The sequence below is a fragment of the Scyliorhinus torazame genome, chromosome 15 (genome assembly GCF_047496885.1).
Source record: "Scyliorhinus torazame isolate Kashiwa2021f chromosome 15, sScyTor2.1, whole genome shotgun sequence".
Lineage (NCBI taxonomy): Eukaryota > Metazoa > Chordata > Chondrichthyes > Carcharhiniformes > Scyliorhinidae > Scyliorhinus > Scyliorhinus torazame.
The window spans coordinates 94,517,375-94,541,862 of record NC_092721.1 but is presented as its reverse complement, the minus strand read 5'-3'; the positions used below and the strand labels follow the sequence as shown (position 1 = coordinate 94,541,862).

General features: G+C 50.4%; 1 long non-coding RNA gene across 1 annotated transcript in view; it reads left to right on the top strand.

Annotated features, from left to right (window-relative positions):
* LOC140391419 (uncharacterized) overlaps positions 1–22,603 on the top strand; it is a 64,037-nt gene extending 41,434 nt beyond the window's left edge. The window contains exons 2-3 of the long non-coding RNA XR_011935058.1: positions 14,902–15,033; positions 22,175–22,603. This is a non-coding gene — a long non-coding RNA (uncharacterized lncRNA). The remainder of the gene's footprint in view (positions 1–14,901; positions 15,034–22,174) is intronic.
* The last annotated feature ends 1,885 nt before the right edge of the window (positions 22,604–24,488 follow it).

Below are 24,488 nucleotides of genomic sequence, written 5' to 3'. Positions count from 1 at the left end.
GACACAGTCCGCAGCTGCCACGCCGGGTTCCCAATCACTGAGACCACACGTCAACTGTGCGGTCGGGAACTCGGCTCATCAGGCGAGGGCCTTCAGATGACGTGCTAAGGCTGTCCAAAAGGTGTGTGGCCGACGACACCAGGACACCATTTCGGACGGAGTTGGGCATACAAACCCTGTGTCAAACAGGCGCCGCCCAGATTGTGGCATCAAGAGGGATTCTCTGCCCGATCGCCAATTATGAAATCGGCATCGGAGAACAGTGAATCCCACCCAAGAGACTTGGTGAGATCTAGGTAAGGAGTGGTCTGTGGGAGAGGAGTGACTCACTTGCTAACGGGATATCATTTTGCACTGGGAGCTCACTTCATTGTTGAATGCTGACCTCCGCATCTGAGATCGCCCTCTCCTGCACCTCCCCAGATAGCTCCAGCACTCACTACTCAGAGAGCTCAGAGGTCAGGGTTGCCCCCTCCAGTCTGCTCCCACTCTCCCATATTATGGGCTGCTTTTTCCTAGGGAACGCATAAATGGCACGGTGAGACACATGAAGGCGAGTTACATAGGGGGTCTGTAGCTGGTGGCATGTGTGTGCAAGGCATAAAGAGGACAATGCAGGGTGGGATGTGAGGGAGATGCAGGCAGGGAGGTTTTGATTGGCTTCTAGGGAAGGGGGTGGGGGGTGATGTTAGGATTGAGGGACAGGAGTGGTGCCAGGGGAACAGAGGTGCTGACTCACCTGAGCTGCCATAAGGAGGTAATTTATCTTCTTCCTGCATTGCATGCCAATCCACCTGGTGAGGCTAGTAGCACTCACTGCCTTGGCCACCTCCTCCCAGGCCCGGTTACAGTGGCAGGCTGGAGCCACCTGCCCACCATTAGGAAGAAGGTGTCCGCCTCTACTCCACTGCATCCAGCACCCTGTCAAGGTCTGGGTCCAGGACCCTCTGGGCAGGCCTTCGTGGAGCCGTCGTCTTGGCTGGAATGAGAGTGTGTGGAGAGTGGAGTGCTTATCAGCAGCTCCAGCTTGTCAAGCTCGCCAGCACCAATTCCGGCCCCAGCAAATCAGACGGCAGTGGGAATGAGAATTGTTCTGGATTCACGTGGGCAGGTGCTGGCGCATTAACCATGTCCTGAATTGCTCCACAAATAATATCCCCAAAGGGGAATGCAATTCAGTCCTGGCATCAACACTTAGTCTCCCAAATGGAGAAACCCGACCAGTATCATAGATTGTTGTAATATGCTGCACATTGCACAAATTTGTCCTCCAGCAAAGACTAAACCTTCACTGTGAAGACGACTTGGCACCAGAACTGGAGAAGGAGGAGGGCATTGCAGAGGCAGATGCGGAGATGCCTCTTGGAGCATATAGCGCACAAAGACTCTGAGAGACGAATAGAGTGAAGTCGATGAGGCTTTATTAAGCGTGACTGTTTCCCCCGCAGTTCAGTAGTAGACTGCCTGCGGGGGAGGACTCCAGGTACTTATACTCCGCCTTCAGGGCGGAGCTAGAGGTCAACGTCCAACCAGGACCCGGGATCTGTCAGCCAATGACATCATGGCTTCACAGTCCCACATGACCCCTAATACATACTACCACATTCACCCCTTGTTAAAAATGAACCCGGCGGGGTGATGCTTCGCATGGTGGTAAGGGTTTACAAGGCTGGTCCTGGGAGGAAAACTTCCACATGTTATAACAGTATGTACACGGTTTTTTTTTGTTTCAAACTATTTACAGTAATCGTCAGGAAAAGACAAAATGTTCTCGTTTAAAGTCCACATTGTACTGTTAGATCGACGCCACGAGTCGGTCGGGCGGTCTGGTCGTCCGTGTCGATCGCCTCGGCCCCGGTGGTGGTGGTGGTGCTTGTTCCGGTGTTGTCTTCGCCGGGAGCCTTACGGTTTCAGCTTGGGCTTTATTCCTGGTCGGGCCTGGGAGGAGGACTGATCCTCCTGGGAAGGGGGCGGTCGCGGGGTGCGGCGGTGGCAGGAAGGGGGGGGGGTTGGGTGATTGCTGTCGGGGGGGTGTGTGTGTTGCCGGCGGGTGCCAGATCTCGCAGAGAGACCGTGTCCTGTCGGCCGTCGGGGTACTCCACTGTACTGCGGGTTTGCGTGAAGGAGGAGAACCCTTTCGACCAACGGGTCCGACTTGTGCGCCCGCACGTGCTTTCGGAGCAAGATGGGTCCTGGGGCCGCCAGCCAGGTCGGCAGCGACGTTCCAGAGGAGGACTTCCTGGGGAAGACAAGGAGGCGCTCATGAGGCGTTTGGTTAGTGCTAGTACACAGTAGTGACCGGATGGAGTGGAGGGCGTCCGGAAGGACCTCCTGCCACCGTGAAACTGGGAGGTCCCTGGACCGTAGGGCCAGTAGGACGGTCTACCAGACCGTGCCGTTCTCCCTCTCTACTTGCCCGTTCCCCCGGGGGTTGTAGCTGGTCGTCCTGCTTGAAGCTATGCCCTTGCTGAGCAGGAACTGGCGCAACTCGTCACTCATGAAGGAGGACCCCCTGTCGCTGTGGACGTATGCGGGGCAACCGAACAGTGTGAATATGGTGTTCAGGGCTTTAATGACTGTGGCCGCGGTCATGTCAGAACAGGGGATGGCGAATGGGAAGCGGGAGTACTCGTCCACCACATTAAGGAAGTATATGTTGCGGTCGGTGGAGGGGAGGGGTCCTTTGAAATCCAGACTAAGGCGTTCAAAGGGGCGGGAAGCCTTAATCAGGTGCGCACCATCCGGCCTGAAAAAATGCGGTTTGCACTCTGCGCAGATGTGGCAGTTCCTTGTGACTGTACGGACCTCCTCTAAGGAGTATGGGAGGTTGCGGGACTTGATAAAGTGGTAAAACCGAGTGACCCCCGGGTGGCAGAGGTCCTCGTGGAGGGTTTGGAGGCGGTTAATTTGTGCGTTGGCACATGTGCCGCGGGATAGGGCATCGGACGGCTCGTTCAGCTTTCCAGGACGATACAAGATCTCGTAGTTGAAGGTGGAGAGCTCGATTCTCCACCTTAAGATCTTGTTGTTTTTGATTTTGCCCCGCAGTGCATTATCGAACATGAAGGCTACCGACCGTTGGTCCGTGAGGAGAGTGAATCTCCTGCCGGCCAGGTAATGCCTCCAATGTCGCACAGCTTCCACTATGGCTTGGGCTTCCTTTTCCACTGAGGAGTGGCGGATTTCTGAAGCGTGGAGGGTTCGGGAGAAAAAGGCCACGGGTCTGCCCGCTTGGTTAAGGGTGGCCACTAGAGCTACGTCGGAGGCGTCGCTCTCGACCTGGAAGGGGAGGGACTCGTCGATGGCGCGCATCGTGGCCTTTGCGATATCCGCTTTGATGCGGCTGAAGGCCTGGCAAGCCTCTGTCGACAGAGGGAAGGTCGTGGTCTGTATTAGGGGGCGGGCCTTGTCTGCGTACTGGGGGACCCACTGGGCGTAGTATAAAAAAACCCCAGGCAGCGTTTCAGGGCTTTTGAGCAGTGCGGGAGGGGAAATTCCATGAGGGCGCGCATACGTTCGGGGTCGGGGCCTATTATCCCATTGCGCACTACGTAGCCCAGGATGGCTAGCCGGTTGGTGCTAAAAACGCACTTGTCCTCGTTGTACGTGAGGTTCAAGGCTTTAACGGTCTGGAGGAATTTTTGGAGGTTGGCGTCGTGGTCCTGCTGATCGTGGCCGCAGATGGTTACATTGTCGAGAAACGGGAACGTGGCCCGCAACCCGTGTTGATCAACCATTCGGTCCATCTCTCGTTGGAAGACCGAGACCCCGTTTGTGACGCCAAATGGGACCCTTAGGAAATGGTATAATCGCCCGTCTGCCTCGAAGGCTGTGTACTTGCGGTCACTTGGGCGGATGGGGAGCTGATGGTAGGCGGACTTGAGGTCCACGGTAGAGAAGACTTTATATTGGGCAATCCGATTGACCATGTCGGATATGCGGGGGAGAGGGTACGTGTCTAGTTGTGTGTACCTGTTGATGGTCTGGCTATAGTCTATGACCATCCTTTGCTTCTCCCCTGTCTTTACTACTACCACCTGTGCTCTCCAGGGACTATTGCTGGCCTGGATTATGCCTTCCTTTAGTGGCCGCTGGACTTCGGACCGAATGAAGGTCCGGTCCTGGGCGCTGTACCGTCTGCTCCTAGTGGCGACGGGTTTGCAATCCGGGGTGAGGTTTGCAAACAAGGACGGGGGTTGCACCTTGAGGGTTGCGAGGCCGCAGATAGTGAGTGGCGGTATTGGGCCGCCGAATTTGAAGGTAAGGCTCTGTAGATTGCACTGGAAGTCTAATCCCAGTAATGTGGGGGCGCAGAGTTGGGGAAGGACGTAGAGCCTGTAGTTTTTGAACTCCCTCCCCTGCACCGTTAGGGTAACTATGCAGAAGCCTTTGATCTGTACGGAGTGGGATCCTGCAGCTAGGGAAATCTTTTGTGCGCTGGGATGGGTGGTCAAAGAACAGCGTCTTACCGTGTCGGGGTGGATGAAGCTCTCCGTGCTCCCGGAGTCGACTAGGCATGGTGTCTCGTGCCCGTTTATCAGCACCATTGTCGTCGTCGTCTGGAGTGTCCGGGGCCGAGCTTGGTCCAGCGTTATTGAAGCGAGACGTGGTTGTAGTAGTTGAGCGTCTTCTTCGAACCCCGTGGAGCCGTCGACACTGGGGTCCATTGTTGCCGTCCAAGATGGCGTCGGGGGTGAACAAAATGGCTGCCCCCATGCATCGCACATGGCTGGGGGGTCACAAGATGGCGGTGGGGGTGGACAAAATGGCCGCCCCCATGCGTCGTACATGTCTGGGGTGGTCCAAGATGGCGGCACCTTTCCTCCCCTCGTGGTGGCCGGGACCCAAAATGGCTGCGCCTGCGGGTCGCACATGGGGCGCTGGGGGGGTTGGGGAGCATTAGGAACGCACGGGGCTCCCTCATCTCTGGGGACAGCGGTGGTCGGGACCCAAATTGGTAGTGCCGGCGGGTCATACGTGGGGCGCGGGGGGGGGGTTTGGGGGGCGTTAGAGCCGCGCAGAACTCCCTCTTCTCCGGGGAGAGCGGTGGTCGGGACCCAAAGTGGTAGCGCCGGCGGGTCATACATGGGGCGCGGGGGGGGGGGTTGGGGAGCGTAAGCGGCGTGCAGGGCTCCCTGTTCTCCCGGGACCGCGGTGGTCGGGACCCAGAGTGGCTGCGCCTGCGGGTCGCACATGGGGCGCAGGGGGGGTTGGGGTGCGTAAGCGGCGTGCAGGGCTCCCTGTTCTCCCGGGACAGCAGCGACCTCGCGGGACCGGCACACAACCGCGAAATGGCCCTTTTTCCCGCAGCTCTTGCAGATAGCTACGCGGGCCGGGCAGCGCTGCCGGTGGTGTTTCGCCTGGCCGCAGAAATAGCAGCGGGCGCCCCCGGTGCGACTTGGCGTTTGGACCGCGCAAGCTTGTGGGGTGTCCGGGGGAGGGGGGTGGGTTTGTCGCGACGGGTACGTACGGAGCCCAATGGGCTGCCGCGCGGTCGGGGCCTTAGGCGTGGGTATTTCACGCGGCCACGTCTAGGGAGGCTGCTAGGGCCCGTGCCTCTGAGAGTCCTAGCGACTCTTTTTCTAGAAGTCTTTGGCGGATTTGGTAGGAGTTCATACCTGCCACAAAAGCATCGCGCATTAACATGTCCGTGTGTTCATTTGCGTTCACCGACGGGCAGCTGCAGGCTCGTCCCAAAATTAGTAGCGCGGCGTAGAATTCATCTATCGATTCTCCGGGACTTTGCCGTCTCGTTGAGAGTTGATAGCGAGCGTAGATCTGGTTTACTGGGCGGACATAGAGACTTTTTAGTGCTGCGATCGCCGTCTGGAAATCCTCTGCGTCTTCGATGAAAGAGAAAATCTCCGTGCTTAACCTCGAGTGCAGGACCTGTAGTTTTTGGTCTTCTGTGACCCGGCCGGTGGCCGTTCTGAAGTAGGCCTCAAAACGAGTCTGCCAGTGCTTGAAAGCTGCTGCCGCGTTCACTGCGTGGGGGCTGATCCTCAGGCATTCCGGGATGATCCTGAGCTCCATAGTCCTTTTTAGTCACGCTTAATAAATTGTAGCGCACAAAGACTCCGAGAGACGAATAGAGTGAAGTCGATGAGGCTTTATTCAGCGTGACTGTTTCCCCCGCAGTTCAGTAGTAGACTGCCTGCGGGGGAGGACTCCAGGTACTTATACTCCGCCTTCAGGGCGGAGCTAGAGGTCAACGTCCAACCAGGACCCGGGATCTGTCAGCCAATGACATCATGGCTTCACAGTCCCACATGACCCCTAATACATACTACCACAGAGCACAAGGAGGCCCAGGCTCCAGTTGCTGCAAAGACAGTTTTGGATTACCTGGTAGCCTCTCGTTTAGGACACTGAGCTTTTAAAATTAACAATATTAACAAATTAACAACTTCCCTCCTACCATTCCTTGCTCTCTCCTTTCCTTTTTACCTGTGGTAAAGGGTTTTAGAAATTCATTTAATTTCTATAAATTTGAAAATGTTGAAGCAGTTCTTATTAAAAATGTCCGAGCTTAAGTTAAACATTACTGTGTCATCAAAAATTCAAGATTTTGTATCTCTTACGTTATTTTTGCACATTATTTTTGCACAGAAAAGTTTTTCATAATACTTTACAGACTGCTATAAATGTGTGATTACAACATCAAATCGCGGCACTTTAATAGAAGATAACTGAATAATATAACTCAAACAATTAATTTGTGCAGTATAATTTTTAAATGAAGGCGTAAATATATAATAATAATAATTTGTATTGTCACAAGTAGGCTTACATTAACACTGCAATAATGTTACTGTGAAAATCCCCTAGTCGCCACGTTCCGGCGCCTGTTCGGGTACACGGAGGGAGAATTCAGAATGTCCAATTCACTTAACAGCATGTCTTTCGGGACTTGTGGGAGGAAACCGGAGTACCCGGAGGAAACCCACGCAGATACAGGGAGAACTTGCAAACTCCGCATAGACAGTGACCCACGCCAGGAATCGAACCTGGGACATTGGCGCTGTGAAGCCATAGTGCTAACCACTATGCTACCGTGCTGCCCACAGCAGCATGCAAACCAAAAATAAGTCAAATGTAAAAAACGTTTACAGTCAAGTTGGTGACCGGGGCGGTATCCCCCCAGCTGCGATTTCCCAATGGGATCTCCCATTGAAACTAACCCACGCCTCCTCAAAACCTGCTGGGGGGGGGGGGGGGGTGCTGCCAGCAGGAAAACTGAATCCCGACAGAAGAATATTGGCCCAGATGCGCAATAAGTAAGAAACACAGAGCAATGAAAAAAACAAAATATACATCACGGAAAAAAGGGGTGGATGAGGTAGAGTAGGCAGTATTGGAGAGAGAGGGGAGGGACCCTAACTTCTTCCATTTCACCCCTGGTCTCTTCCCCGTCCATGTGACTTTGCCTTTTGTGTCCAAGGAGGGACAGCAGTGGGTTTCTCTAAACTGGGCGGCTGATGGACAGAAGATGCAAACTCAGTGGTTTGCTCAGCAGCAACTGTCTCTGAACTGGACTGCTCCTGGCCAGAAAGTGCAGCAGCACAGCAGGTGTCAACATTTCAGTAAGAGGACTTCAAGTGGCGGCTACATGGTCAGTGGTCGCACATGCAGTGGCTCCCGCCAGGGTATTTGATTTTTGGCTCTTTCTGCCTTGTTTATGGGAAATATTTTGGAGAAAATTGTGCAGTTTGATGGAATTAGAACCCTCGTTCATATAATATCTGAGAAAAATAGCACAAAGCAGAAGTCGGGTAAGGGATCGTCATCAGACTCAAAGGTTTCCTGAGCCTCAGCAGTGGGGTACGTCGTGGCAACTTCTGCTGCATCAGTGGCTCCTCAGTGGTTGATTGAGGTGTTGGTCAGTTTCTTGACCGATTAATTTAAGAAGCAGTGGCAGCCAGCCACTGAGGATCTGGAGAAGGCAATGGAGGGGCATTGGCCCCAATTCGGACGGCTATGGACAAGTGCAGGGGAGAATCCCGGCCATGTTTCTGGAGGGTAGGTTTGGCAGTCTCGACGTGTTGTTAGAGAAGTTCCAGTTCCTGAGAGAGAATGTATTCAGGTACTTTCAGGTGCGTGATTCTTTTACGTAAGGAGCTTCCTTCATTTCCCCAGGTACCTGTTCCTTTGCTTAGGGACAGGGTCCTATCCTTTGCCGGGTTGGGGGTGGGTAACATTTCAGATTTCTATGGGCGACGGAGCAGGCATCATTGGAGGAACTAAAGAGGAAGTGGGAGTGAGAGCTGGATTTGGTCTTTAAGGAGGAAGTGTGGAATGAGATTCTTTACAGGGTCAACTTCACCTCCTCATGTCTGAGGTTTCAGCCTGATCCAGTTCAAGGTAGTGCACAGGCCGGGTATGAGTGGGTTCCTCTCGTGGATGAAGAATTGGTGTGAGCAGTGCTCTAGGGGGCTAGAAAATCACATGCACATGTTTTGGTCTTACCCCAAGCTTGTTAGTTTCTGGGTCTCCGTTTTTGATGCAATGTCAGGGAATTTGGGCATTTAACTGGAGCATTGCCTGTTGGTGGCCACCTTTTGAGTATCAGGCTTACCGGTGCTGCAGACAGGGACGAGTGTAGATGTCCTTGCCTTTGCCTCACTAATAGCCTAGAGGTGAGTTCTGCTTGGGTGGCATTGCCCGGTGCTGCCTAGGGTCTCTGCCTGGTTGGGAGACCTGATGGAGTTTTGCATCTTGAGAAGATCAAGTATACCATGAGGGGGTCAGCGGAAGGATTCTACTCGAGGTGGCAGCCCTTCATCTGCTTTTTCAGGGAACTGGTTACCATCGGCTACGGGACGGGGGGGGGGGGGGGGGGGGGGAAGAGAGGAGGGTTGTCCTTTTTTAAAGTTTTATTAAAGTTTTGTTTTCTTTGTTGGGGGGGGGGGGCTTGGGAGGACTGGGTGAGTGTACGGGAATAATATGGGATTGGGATTGTTGCATTGTTGTTGTGTTTGCAACAATGAAAATTTTGTTTGAATAAAAATACATTTCAGTAAGAATCTCAGAACTTGGGGTGACAGGGTAGCACAGTGGTTAACACTGCTGCCTCACAGCGCCAGGGACCTGGGTTCGATTCCGACCTTGAGTGACTCTGTGTGGAGTTTTCACTTTCTCTCCGTGTCTGCGTGGATTACCTCCTGGTACTCCGGTTTCCTCCCACTGTCCAAAGATTGACTGATTGATTGATTGATATTTATTGTCACATATGCCGAAGTACAGGGAAAACTATTTTTCTGCGGCCAAGGGAACGTACACAGTACGTACATAGTAGACAAAAGTATAATCAACAGAGTACATTGACAGTGGTGCATCAACAAATAGTGATTGGTTACAGTGGGGAACAAGGCCAAACAAAGCAGCATAGGGCGTCGTGAATAGTGTTCTTATAGGGAACAGATCAGTCCAAGGGAGAGTCGTTGAGGAGTCTAGTAACTGTGGGGAAGAAGCTGTTCCTATGTCTGGATGTGCGGGTCTTCAGACTTCTGCATCTTCTGCCTGATGGAAGAGTCTGGAAGAGGGCTAAGCCTGGGTGTGAGGGGTCTCTGACAAAGCTGTCTGCCTTTCTGAGGCAGCTGGAGGTGTGTACAGAATCAATGGAAGGATGGCAAGCTTGTGTAATGCTTTGGGCTGAGTTCACCACACTCTGCAGTTTCTTGTGATCTTGGACTGAGCAGTTGCCATACTAAGCTGTGATGCAGCCGGATAGGATGCTCTCTATCGCACATCTGTAGACGTTTCTGAGAGTCGATGCAGACATGCTGAATTTCTTCAGCTTCCGTAGGAAGTAGAGACGTTGTTGGGCTTTCTTGACTGTTGCATCAACGTTGAGTGGACCAGGACAGACTGTTGGTGATGGTGACTCCCCCCCCCCCCCCCAAGAACTTAAAGCTATCGACCATCTCTACTTCGGAGCCATTGATGTAGACGGGGGTGTATGTCGTGCTGCGCTTCCTGAGGTCGATGCTCAGTTCCTTGGTCTTTCCAGCATTTAGAGAGAGGTTGTTTTCGGGTACACCATGCAACCAAATGATCTATCTCCCTTCTGTAGTCTGATTCATCGTTGTTTGAGATACGACCAACCACAGTCGTATCATCTGCAAACTTATAGATTGAATTGGAGTTGAATTTCGCCACACAGTCGTGTGTGTACAGGGAGTACAGATGTGCAGGTTAGGTGGATTGGCCATGCTAAATTGTACCTTAGTGTCCAAAGATGTGCGGTTTGGGTTGAGGGATTATTGGGATAGGGTGGGAGAGAGGGCTTGGGTGGAGTGCTCTTTCAAAAGGTTGGTACAGACTCAGTGACCCAAATAGCCTTTTTCTGCACTGCAGAGATTCTATGATTCTTTGAAAGAGACCTTCTCCTCCTGAGAAATCTGCACATGCTGAGTATTGACCCCAGTTAAACTTTGCAGCTGCTGTGAAACACCTTTTCAGGATTGGTATTACAACTGTGCATTGGTCTCACAACTTTCACCCCTCTGCGATAGATCCCGATACAGGTGGTCAAGGATAAACTCATCATCTTCATCATCACCTGTATGGTCTGCACATTGCCTCCAAGATTGTGAAGATGTGGGAGCTTCTCCTGCCAATAGGCAGCATGGTAGCACAAGTGGATAGCATTGTGGCTTCACAGTGCCAGGGTCCCAGGTTCGATTCCCCGCTGGGTCGCTGTCTGTGAGGAGTTTGCACGTTCTCCCAGTGTCTGTGTGGGTTTCCTCCGGGTGCTCCGGTTTCCTCCCACAGTCCAAAGACGTGCAGGTTAGGTGGATTGGCCATGATAAATTGCCCTTCGTGACTAAAAAAAGGTGAGGGGTTATTGGGTCACTGGGATAGGGTGGAAGTGAGAGCTTAAATGGGTCGGTGCAGACCCGATGGGCTGAATGGCCTCCTTCTGCACTGTATGTTCTATGTCTATGTCAATGCTGCAGACTCCCCACCTCTTGAAGGTTCTGAGTGTCCCCTCATCACATAGCCATTTCACCAGCAGCCTCCCCTTCCCCAATCACCATTAAATTTAATGTTCCACTGGATCACCATCAAAGTCAGAATTCTCACCCTCCTGCAAGGCCTCTCCCGTCTCGGCTGCCTCTACAATGCTCCACTGCTGCAACATCCTAGCCTCCATACATCCCTTTCAGATATCTCTGCTGCTGCAACAGACTCACCTACATTGGGCTCTGATGTGACTGTGACATCTGTTAGAGCGAAAAGAGCTATTATTTTTGTAATAGATTAACTTTCATTTTGTTGGTGTTAGCATATAACTTTTTTTTAGCCTTTGACTCAGCCTCACATCTTAATCACTGTTGTTCATCGTGGGGTTGGAGATACCCATAGGCCTTCATATGTGCTGCTTCTGTTCAGAAAGGACTTTAATGTATGCCCCACCCCCTCCCCCTCCAGGCAGTGAGCACTGCGGGTATTATGGACCAATTTTACAGCTTCACCTACAGAGTGAAATAGAAATTTGTTTTAAAATTCTGACCATCCTGCCCTGTGACACATTTCACGAATTTTGGAGACAGCTGAAAGCTTGCATCTAGGGGGACATTTTGTTCTATTAAAACACTTATGACAAAGTCAAGAGCCATTTTCAAGGTGACTGCATTTTACAACACCTCAGGAAGTTAGCAAAGAAACTATACTGTCCTCTGAAGATTGGCAGGGACTAGTTACCTGCATATCCAAGGCGAAGATGTTTTATGATACTTCAGAAAGTTAACAAAGAAACTGAATTGTCCGATGAAGATTGGATAGAACTAATTTGTTGCATATCCAAAGCATCTTCATTTTCGACACCTCCAAAAGTCAGCAAGATTAGATGGAGCTATTTCACAGCATCTCCAAGGCAACCACATTTTATGTCACCTCCAAAAGTTAACAAATAAACTGTGTTGTGTTCTATCAAGATTGGATTTGATCTTTCAGGAACTTAATAAACAACATAGCCATTTCTGCCCTTTCTTAATTTTTAAAGCCAGAAACTACAACTTTAAGTTTCAGAAATTCCTTTCTGTATTCCGATATATACATACCCTGGATGAACGCAGTAAATCATTTCGTTTCTCGCAGCACTGATCCACTATCCCAGTATATAGCTGCCCAAGCAGTTGGCTGTTGTAACCTGTCCTAACCTGCCCGGATCCTATTGGCTGGGGACAATTATTTACCCCATGAACTCTTTTGCGGTCAATCGACTAATTAGACTAAAAGAAACAAACTCAGGGACAAATTAAAAGGGGCTGCTCCTAACAGGGGCACTACCAAAACAAAACAAAGTTCAACGGAAACTTGAGAAACATCAAATCAAAGTGTAGTTAAGAGGGTTAATAAAGCACTCCAGCCACTGCGGAGATCCCACCGGGCACGGAAAGCCTCAATGGTGCCCATGGACACTGCATGCTCCCTTTCCAGGAACACCCGGCCACAATCATAGCCGCGGAAGAGGGGCAGACAGTCCAGCTGGACAACTCACTCAGTCACCCGCTGTCTGATCCTGTTAATGGCAAGTTTCACCTGGCCCAGGTGTAGGTTCATGAGGTGGTCCTCCTTCCTCCCTGCCCCCTCCGCACCGGGTGCCCATAGATTAGGAACTTGGGACTAAAGTGCAAACAAAACTTCAACACAAGGTTAGTTAAGAAACTAAAGAGGGAGTGCAGCCTAAAACCTCAAAGTAGCCGTGATGCAGGAATTCCACTTAGCCACAAAAATGTCAGGGTTCTTGGGAGTCCGTGAACCTGTGCAATCAGTGATTGCACGGTACTGCTGCATGCATCACTCTTCACCAAGGTCTCTAAGATTGAGGGAGAGGCCAACTCCAGTGGGGATCTCTGTCGCCAGATGGTAACAAGGCATGCCAAGCATGTCCGGATGACGGGCGAGGGCAAGGAGGTGAAGGATGAGCAGCAGCAGGCCATGCAGGAAACACCTCCGTGCAGTGCGAGAAGGCACGGAGGGCATTTCCACGAGGCGGCTAGGATTGTGGGGAAGTGGCTCCTGAGGGGGAGTGCAGGGCCTACGTCCAATGTGGAATTCTGACAAAGCAGAGGTCACCTCAGATGGGGTGCACCACATACCTGCGCTGGCTCAAGACCGTGAGTGCCATCGGGTCCGAGCACGACCATTTTGAGGCTTCGGATGGCATCGGCTGTGAGCTGGACGTCCACTGCCACGCACTGAGCCAACTCATGGTGTGTCATCGAGCCCACTCCTCTGCCACCCAGTACGTCCCTGATCCTGGTCACCCCAGCAGCCACAGCCCTCTGCTGTGGGGAGGAAAAATCACTGCAAAAGAAAAGAAGCATGGACGGCCTGGCTCCTTCCAAACCTGCAATATTATCACAGGGCAGCAACGGCCTAGGGAGTGAACGGATGGGTGAAGGAACTAAAAATGGAATGGGTAATGATGGAGGAGTCCTCCTGCACAGGATTGATCCTCCAAGCCCTCACCATGACAGCAATCCCATCCCCGCCAGCAAAACACTCAACCAGTGGTAGTAGCAAACCTGGAACCAGATGAGGCAGCACTTCAGTCTGACCGAGGTGTCCATCTCTGGCCCCATCTGCAACAACCACAGGTTTCCACCAGCAATGCTAGACGGCATCTTTAAGAGGTGGAGACAGGATGGGAGGACACTAGTGGTTCAGGATGTCTACACAGGGGACAGACGTACGACCCTAGAAGAGCTGATGGAGAAAATGGAACTACCGAATGGACAGGGACTCCGACATTTGCAAATGAAAAACTTGTTTCCGCAAGGAAATGACAAGTAACTCTAATGCGCTGAGAGACACAATGTTGGAGGAGTTACTGGACGCGGACAGTCTGAAAAAGGGAAACTGAGGGGACATATATGGACGATTCGTAGAAAGGACACGCTCCCCACTGGACGGAACAAGGTAGAAATGAAAGGAAGAGTTGGGACGGAAGTAGGGTGGGGACACTGGAGCGTAGCACTGAACAGGGCTAACTCCACCTCCTCCTACCTCATGCAGCTTAAAGTGGTGCACAGAGCACACCTGACAAGAAACCAAAATGGCAGGTTCTTCACAGAGGTGGAGGACAAATGTGAATGGTGCCAGCGACGCCCAGACAACCACACCCACATGTACAGGGCATGCCGCAGACTTGGCAGCTTTTGGACAGCCTTCTTTGAAGCAATTTCCAAGGTTGTGGGGGTGAGGGTGGAGATGTGCCCAACAGTGGCAGTCTTCAGGATATCGGACCCGCCAGAACATCATATGGGGAAGAGGATTGACGCCCTTGCCTTTGCTTCCCCAATCCTATCACGGAGCATCCTGCTCGGCTGGAGATCAGCAGCACCACCCACAGCTGCAGACTGTCTGGCAGACCTATTGGAATTTCTCCATCTAGAGAAGATCAAGTACACCATCGAAGGGTCGGAAGATGGCTTCCACAAGATGTGGGGACCATTCATCAGCCTGTTCCGAGACCTGTTCGAAGCCAACAACGGGGGAGGACAGGGACGCACGAGAGCCACCAGGGCCACAGAAAGCAAACAGGAAATGGGGGTGAGACAACGGGGAAGAGATCCAAGGAAATGCCAAAGGGGAGCCTAGGAAGAGACCGACACAGGGTCCAGAGGGCCAGTCACAATGCCATAAGAATAAGACCAACACCAAACAGGTCATCTACTGTGAGGTAGGATAGGATCCGGAGACAGCAGAAAGGGGGCCGGGGTGGGGGGGCGGGGGGGGAGAATCAGGGGGCCGGGGTGGGGTGTGCAGTGTAAAAATGCAAACTTTAATAAAATATTTTAAAAAGAAATCAGCCAAACTGATATTACAACAATGAGCATCTGTTATTCTGGAAAGAATGAGTAACTTAAATGTCCCCTTTGCCCTTCTTAGTACCCGACTTGCGTTATTGGACAACTCTTAATCCGGGAGTCACTGTCTACATGATCAAGTTAAAATGTTTGAAAGACCACAGCACAGTTAATTCACTGTGCTCACTGGTGCCTATATAGAAACACAGCTAATGTAAGTATTGGACTGAACCTTGCTGTAACACTCTGTCCTAATCCGAGGCTGTTGATTCATTCTCCTGAATCTTCTAACTCCACCAGCTTTTGTATTCCTTTCTCGGTTTAGGCTGGGTGGTTTAGGTTTGGACCCCACTGCAGTCTGCAAGCTTCCCACCCTAACTGGTGTACTGAGCCATTCTGCGCTCTCTGGAGTTCTTGTTTACCTTATTGGATCAGGTAAAACTGTGTTGCTAACTCATAATAACTGCTAAATAGCTTCAGTAGCCTTTAGAGTCAAAATTTATATTGTGAAATTTCAAAGTCCCGCCCCCCCGCAAAAGTAACAAATTTCATATATTTTTAAATAACATTTTAAACGTTTAATTAGCCTCTATCCTAATGCAATGATAATTTATTTCACTATCTGAAAAGTTAAATTAGAGTTGAAGGACATTTAAGTGTTTTTAAGCTCTTGGCTTGCTGTCTGTAAGAATTTGAATCTGTTTGGTTCCTTGGCTGCTTGCTGGAATCACTGCTGCTGCTGCATGCCAAGACTTCCCTTTGTCTCGCTGCCAGAATTAAACTGTCATCAGTAAAGGTGATTGCTGGATCTTTGTGGGCAGCTTTCTTCAGATCAACAGCAAGTGTCATTGCTTCATCACTGACGGCAAAATACAGGCTGAAATTTCACTTCCTCTTTGTTTTATACCCTCTCTCTCCCTGAATTCAATCTTTCTTTTCCTTCCTTTCATTTTGCTTTTCACATCCAATTTGACTACAGCACGGATTCTGTGGCTGTAATGAGAGCATTCATCTGAATTACTCTGTGAAACTGATGGAAGCATCTGCTGGTGACTGCACATGCACAATTAAACATGTAAATCTGGAAGTTCCCACCACAGATACCTGGCTCCTCAGAAGATGCAGTATTGCATTTTTTGTCAATGCAATCAGCACCAAAATCAGTGATTTGAAGTGAAATTTAACCTTAAGCACACACTTCTCAATGTAAAAACCATTCAAAATGTCACACCTTGTTGAATGAGTTCTAACTGAGTCTTTAATGGTGTCCTGAGTCCTATTTACTGCGCAACAACTTTATGGCCGTGAATAATTAATTTTAAAAGTCTGAAGTGTCGTTCCCTCCATTCAATGGTAAAAATTTCAAAGATTTTAAAATAATAAAAAAATTATTTTGCTGAAGTTTTTTTTTTTAAATATTTTTTATTCTCCTCCTTTTTCACATTTTCTCCCAAATTTACATCCACCAACAATAAACAATAATCAGTAACAAATATGTCAATCCCCATATCAATAACAACGATCCCATCCTCCCACCAAACCCCAAACATTAGCCCGCATGTTCACATAAAAAAATGACAAAAGAAATTAGGGATCACCCATAGTCGCCATTAACACACAGAGCCCCCCTGCCCCCCAACCCTTCCACCCACCCGCCCCAACTAATGTTCGATGTTATCCAGTTCTTGAAAGTGCATGATGAATAATGCCCATGAATTGTAGAACCGCTCCATCCTTCCCCCTCAGTTCAAACTTAAGCTTCTCAAGAGTCAAGAATTCCAACATGTCCCCCCCGCCATGCCAGGGCGCAGGGTGGAGCGGTTGCTCTCCATCTCATCAGGATCCGCCTTCGGGCGATCAACGAGGGGAAGGCTACAACATCTGCCTCCACACCCGTTGCCAACGCTGGCTGGTCCGACACCCTGAATATGGCCTCCCAGGGGCCTGGGTCCAGTTTCACATGCACCACTTTAGAAATTACCCTAAAAACCTCCTTACAGTAATCCTCTAGCTTTGGACAGGACCAAAACATATGAACGTGATTAGCCTCCCCCCCCCCCCCCCCCCCCCCCCCGCAACGTTCACACACATCTTCTATCCCTTCAAAGAATTGGCTCATCCTCGCCCTCGTGAGGTGTGCTCTATACACCACCTTCAGCTGTATCAGCTCCAACCTCGCGCACGAGGTGGAGGCATTCACTCTCCGGAGCACCTCACACCAGAACCCCTCCTCCATATCCTCTCCCAACTCTTCCTCCTACTTTGCTTTGATCCCTTCCAGAGGTGCCTTCTCCTCCTCCAAAATAGCTCCGTAAACCGCCGACACTACCCCCTTCTCCAGTCCCCCTGTCGTCAGTACCTCCTCCAGCAATGTGGAGTCCGGCTCCACCGGGAAGCTCTGTATCTCCTTTCTGGCAAAATCTCGAACCTGCATGTATCTAAACATTTCCCCCTGCTCCAGCCCATACTTCGCTTCCAGCTCCTTCAATCCTGCAAACCGATCCCTAAGAAACAAATCTTTTAGTGTCTTAATCCCCTTCTCCTCTCATTTCCATCCCATTTCCCTGTCTCAAATCTGTGGTTCCCCCAAATCAGCATTTCCCTTGACCCTGCCCCCAACCCGAAGTGTTGGCAAAACTGGCTCCAAATTCTCAATGAAGCTATTATTACTGGACTCCCTGCATATTTCCCCAGGAATCAACCCCTCTGACCCAGCTCCGCACCTTCTCCACATTCGCCGCCCAGAGTAATACATCAGGTTCGGAAGACCCAAACCCCCTGCCTGCCTTCCCCTCTGTAGCAGCACCTTTCTAACTCTGGCCACCTTCCCTCCCAATATGAATGAAGTAATCCTTCTCTTAATCTCTCTGAAAAAAGCCTTTGGCAGGAAAATAAATAGAAATCGCGACAACACGTTCATTTTAACCGCCTGTACCCGACCCGCCAGTGACAGAGGGAGACCATCCCACCTTGCCAGATCAGCTTTCACTCTCCCCACTGAACTAGAAATGTTGTACCTGCTGTCATAATATACACCAGTATATTATGGTGCAGACACACACACACACACTGATGGAAATGCAATGGGACCAATCAGCTTACACAACACCGCAGCCAATCACCAGTGAGAGCACACGCACTATAAAGACAGGGGACAGGAGAGTTCCCGCTCATTCTAGTAGCAGCCAGCTCGGAGCACAGAGCTCACAGCCTGCAACACAGACATTCACCATGTGCTGAGTGCATCACCTGGTTAGGATTGGCAAAGGTCAACAGTTAAAGGTGGTATTGCATTTACCCACAGTTCAAGTATATTAATATAGTTAACCTTATAATAAAATAGAGTTGCACCACTTCCAGTGTTGGTGACCTGTTTGTGATCCAGAACACCCAACACATCACTTGCGGAGCCCCCCCACCCCCCACTTCCGGGCAACCTGCACCCCAGGTACCTAAAGTGAGTCCCTGCCCTATGGAATGGCAGTACCCCCACCCCTGCCCCCACCCCCAGCCAAGACACCACAAAATACTCACTCTTGTCTAGATTTAGTTTGTATCCCGAGAAAGACCCAAACACTCAAAGCAGCTCCAATATTCCCCCTATCGACACACTCGGTTCAGACACGTATCGGCAAGTCATTGGCATACAAGGACACCCTATGCTCTATCCCCCCCCCCCCCCGCACTATTCCTTTCCATACCCCCAAACTTCTTAATGCGATGGCCAACGGCTCAATCGCGAGTGCAAACAGCAGTGGGGACATAGGAAATCCCTGCCTGGTCCCATGGTGGAGAGAAAAGTATCTCAAGCTGATGTTGTTTTTGCGGACACTCGCCCTCGGCTCCTTATATAGTAGCTTCACCCAGTTCACAAATCTTGGTCCAATCCCAAACCGCTCCAGAACTGCCATCAAGTACCCCCATTCTACCCGATCAAACGCCTTCTCAGCGTCCAGTGCCACAACCACCTCTGTTTCCTTCCCCTCCGCCGGTGCCATAAAGACGTTCAATACCCGTCTAACATTTGAAAAGAGCTGCCTCCCTATCACGAACCCCGTCGGATCTTCACCTATCACCTTCGCAGGGCACCCCTCCAGCCTACCCGCCAGTACCTTCACCAATACTATTCCCGAAGGTGATAGGTGAAGATCAGACATTCAGAAGTGATATGGGCCTATACGACCCACACTCCGTCAGATTCTTATCTTTTTTTAGCAACAGGAAAATCGATGCCTGTCCCAAAGTTTGTGGATACACCACCTTCCCTATCGCCTCCTCAAACATCCCCATCATCAGGGGTGCCAGCTTATCCTTGAATTTTTTATAATATTCCGCCGGAAACCCATCTGGCCCTGTCACCTTCCCCGACTGCATCCTCCCAATCGCATCCTTTATCTCCTGCTCCACTATCGCCCCTTCTAATGTAGCCCTGTCCCACTCCCCTAGCCTCGGGTACTCCAACCCATCTAGAAATTCCTGTGTCTCCCCCCGGTGGCTCTGACCTGTCCAACCTCTCATAAAATTCCTCAAAAACCTTGTTAATCAGATCCGGAGCCACCACCAACTTCCCTGCGCAGTCCCTCACCTGAACAATTTCCCTTACCGCTGCCTCCCTCCAGAGCTGGCTGTAACATATGCCTTATCTCCATGTTCGTAAACTGCACCCCTTGCTCGTCTCAGTTGGCGCACCGCCTTCCTGGTAGATAGTCGGTCAAAGCTCGCCTGGAGTTCCTTCCTCTTTTCCAACTTCGCTGGGTCCCCATCTTCTGCATAACTCCTACCTACCTCCAACATCTCATCTATTACCCTCTGCCACTCCAACCTCTCCTCTTTGTCCACCCTGGCCTGAAACAAAATCACCTCACCCCTCACCACCGCCTTTAGAGTCTCCCAGACAACTGCCTACGACACCTCACCCATACAGTTGAAACTTACATATTCTTCAATTACCTTTTCAATTTTGTCACAGAACCCTTTGTCCCCCAAAAGTCCCACATCTAATTTCCACCCCGGCCTCTGCGCTACCCCCTTCTCCAGTACCATATCCACTCAATGCGGAGCATGATCTGACACTGCAATTGCCGAGTATTCCGAACCCTTTAACCCCAGCCAGCAAAGCCTTCCCCACCACGAAAAAAATCGATCCACGATTATACCTTATGGACTGCTGAGAAAAATGAGTACTCATGTTCCCTCGGGTGCAGAAACCTCCAAGGGTCCACCCCTCCCATTTCCACCATCAGCCCAGCCAACGCCTTTGCCCCCCCTGATGGGACCAGCGAGCGCGGCCGTGACCTGTCCAACCGTAGCTCCTGCACCAAGTTCCAGTCCCCCCCCACTATCAGTTTGTATGTGGCCAAGTCGGGGATGGCCCCAAGCACCTTCTTTGCGAATCCCACATCGTCCCAATTGGGACCGTATACACTTAACAGCACCACGAACCTCCCCTCCAGTGCCCCTGCACAATCACATATCTACCCCCCTGATCTGCCACCACCTTCTCCGTCTGGAAGGGTACTCTTTTGCTGACCGTTACTGCTACCCCTCGAGCCCTTCCGTCAAATCCAGAGTGAAACACCTGACTAACCAGGCCTTTTTAAGTCTCACCTGGTCCTTCACCCTCAAATGAGTCACCTGCGGCATTGCTCCATTGGCTTTCAAACTTTTAAGATGTGCAAGCACCCTTGACCACTTGACCAGACCTCCTAACACCCTCACGTTCCACGTGACTATCCTAACTGGGGGTCTCTCACCCCCCCCCACCCTTCTTATCCACCATCATCATACCACCGGGCCCTGCCCCATGAGCCTGACCCGCCCCTATCCATTATTAACATCGAACCCCTTCCCCCCTCCCAACCCCCCCCCCCTACATTTCCTCTCGAAAAAACATCTCCCAGCATCAATCCCTTCTCTCCCCCCCCCTCGCTCGCCTCGTAGGCCCATCGAAACCTGCTAACCAGGCTCCAATGTCCGCAGTCCTCCTCTCACCTCATCCCCGTTCTCTATCCGACTTTAGTTAGCTAGCGCGGGTGGCTCCCCCCGCCAAGGTGTACCGTCCCCTCCCACCCAGTCCCAGAGAAAGAAAAAACAAAAACAACACTCCAACCCATACCATTCACTAAAATAAGATATAACCGTCACAACACAGAATGCCAATCAACCCAACCAATAACTTGAACTCTGTAACAATGTGAAGTGAAGTAAATTACAATACACGTCTGTAAAAAGAAAGTTATAGCATTTATACATTTTCCAGCTCCCCAATCAGTCCACAGTCTCTCTTCCAGCTCTGCTCCTCACGTCTGTCCCAAGCCTTCTGCCCTCACGAACGCCCCAGCCGCCTCCACTGCCTTGAAATAAAAGTCTTTGGCATCAAACGTCACCCTCAGCTTCGCCGGGTATACCATACCAAATCGCACCCCCTTTTTGTACAGTGCCGCCTTCACTCGCCTGAACGCCGCTCGTCTTTTTGCCAACTCCACGGTCAAGTCCTGGTAGATCCAAACTCCAGCACCATCCCACTGCACCTCGCACTTCTGCTTCACCCAGCTTAACACCTTCTCCTTCATGCAGTACTTATGGAAGCAGCTAATTACTGCTCTTGGTGGCTCATTCACTTTGGGCTTCGGCCTTAATGACCGATGAGCTCGGTCCAGCTCATACCGGGAGGGGTTTTCACTCTCCCCCATCAACTCTGCCAACTTCTTAGCGAAGTACTCTGTTGGCCTTGGGCCCTCTGTCCCTTCGGACAAGCCCACAATTCTCAGATTGTGCCGCCTCGAGCGATTCTCCAAGTCCTCGAGCTTTGCTCGGAGTCCTCTGTTGACCTCCACCACCCTCCACAGCTCGTCCCCCATCGAGGTGAGCTGGTCGTTGTGCTGCGACATGGCCTCCTCCACTTCCTTCATCTTCTCGCCCTGCTCTCTCACCTCGGCCGATGTCTTTGCCACAGCTACACTCACCGGGGCGATTGCCTCCTCCACCAATGACTTCAATGCGACCGCCATCTCCTTCCTCAAAGCCTCCATGTGCCTCGCATAGTGCTTTTCCAGCTCCACCGCCATCACCTCGGTCATCTTCTCCACCGTAAGTAGTGTGGCCCCACCATGCTGTCCAGCATCCGCCATCTTGTCAGCGCTTTTGCTGGTCCTCTCATTCAACGGCGAGCCCGCGTTGCCTCCCTTCTTCGATGCTGCTTTTCGCATCCTTTAACGACTTATTATTTTTCCTTTTTTTTTCTTCAATCTATTTTATTTATAGAAAAACAAAAAATTCTTCCTTCAAAACAAGAAAAAAAAACTTTCACCAAGTTTCTTTAAAACTTTTTTCTCTTCTTTTTTGTATTCCTCCAGAATTCCCCTGGGACCGGACTTCAGTCTTCTTACAACATTCTAGGCGGGAGCCACCCGATGTGGGACATCTCACCTACATCACGCCCTGGCTTCGGGCCTGCCGCCTCGACCTCCGTTTGGCTCAGTCCCCGCTGCTCTGGCCTCCACGCGCTGGGCCTGACGCCTCAGCAGCAGCCGCCAGACACCAGCACGGGGTTCCTCGCCGGTTTTCAAACCGGCCCTGCTTGATGCCCGGGATGGCCCCAAAGGCCGACAATAATCCGGGGGGGGAGAGCGAAGAATCGGGGAAACCCCCAAAAGCGCCGCAAATAGTTGCCACCAGCGGGAGCTCCTCTCGATGCGGCTGACCCGCTCGCAAATGCCACCGGAAGCCCTTTCTCACGTTTGTTTATGATGTTTCAACTTCAACATTAATTTCATGTGTATGTCCCAATCTTTATTTAATTGCTTATAAAACAACTTTAAAATAAATGATAATCAATGTCTTTTACTTGCTGGTTTAATGTTCTGTGATAATTCTTCAATCAGATTGGTTAGTCCGCCTGCATTATTCTTTGGCACCAGACATTGTAACTGGGAAACTCAATGCCACAGAGCTTACTAGATCTCTGTGGCAGCTTTCCTTGAGTGTAACAGCAAACACCGTCCCTGCTCCACCTTGAGTATAACAGCAAACACCGTCCCTGCTCCACTGACTGCAAGACCCAGGCCATTGAACTCCCTTCCTGGTTCAGACTCTGAGTTGTTTATTAACAATATAGGTACTTCAATCTGATTAACTAAGGAGACACACAGGCCCGGATCTTCTGGTTGGCATTGATGCTGCACATTCTGACGCTGCGCTTGAAGGTTTCTGCAACCTAATTCCCCTTTGCGCATTTTCAGCCAGGACGTCCAATCTGAAGCATTGAAGGGTCAGCACAGAGATGCACAAAGAAAACCACCAGGTGGGAGGAAATGCGGACGAAAGCAGGACACATCCCCTTTTCACAACAGTAGCCGTTGTGTATTCAGATACATTTCTAAATGTCCATGCCTTTCAGTAAGTGAGTGGGTTAATGAATGGATAAGTGGGTTATTGGGTGATTGGATGAATAGGCGAGGTGGGAGAGATGGTGTGCGGGTGAGGATGACGAAATTTGGGTTCTTTCTGTCCAGTCTGGTCTCAATCAAAAGGCTGAGTTCGGATTATAGATATTATTTTATTTTAGCACATCCTTTTCCAATCACTCTGTCGTCAGCTTGGTTTTCTCTGCAGTAATTACAATTCATCATTATCATTATTATCCCATGGTCAAAAGCTATCATGTGGTCACAAACTTCGATCATTAGTGTTGCCTGATGTTTCACAAAACAATCATGACAAACTGAATTCCCCAAATTTCCCTGGGAGCTGAAGCATTTCCCCATTTCTGTCGTTCTAAATGCAATATCAACTCATCTGAATGCTCTATCTCTGGCATTCTCCTTGGTCTCATATGATTACTCCCTGTCCAAACTACTGGGCTACAAAATGTGCCACATCCTTGACATGATGTTTCATTATGTTGACAATGAAGTATTTTAAACTGGGGTCCATTAATAACAGCCTGTGATCTATCATCCCATATTCTCAACTCCTTACTGATTATATTTCTTTATTTGCTGCCGATAGGTTGCCTATGGATTATAATAATCCCTCTGTTATTATTTAATTGTGTTGGATGTTTTAGTTCTGATACAATTCCTTTGCTCCAGATGCCACTGATTCTCTAATTCAACTTCCCCCGTGCTGCTATCAGCTTTGATTAAAAAGTACAAATTACTTTTGCTGCTCCTAGGAAAAAGAGGGCCTGCATACTCTAGTGACCATTCTTCCATCGGTGTCTCAGTTTTTTGTTATGCTACTCCCTGTTTCTTTACTCCCTGTTTCTCCACCATTTTCTTTCCCGAATTAAAAAAAAAATGGATGCCCATCTGGCTTGTTCTTCGTCCTCCATAACTTTATTATCATCCGTATATACCACCCAAGCATTTCCCAACTCTGTTCTGCTAACTGATTTATCAAGTTTCTGTCCCTTTTTAATGTTATGAATAAACATTAAGGCAGGGTTCAAAAGAATGATTTCCCATCTTTCCTATCGAGCTGTATTCACGCCTTACGGACAACCCTGTCTCTTGGTCAACTCTGTCAATTCTAAAAATTCAGTTGTGACATAAATTTCCTTCCCGGCTGATAATTTTCAGTCTCTGCTATCCTTTTTGTTATGGCTGCCAGACATTTTGCGAAGTCCAAAAACTTTTGTTCCGCCCTTGACCAATTCCCTGTCAATGT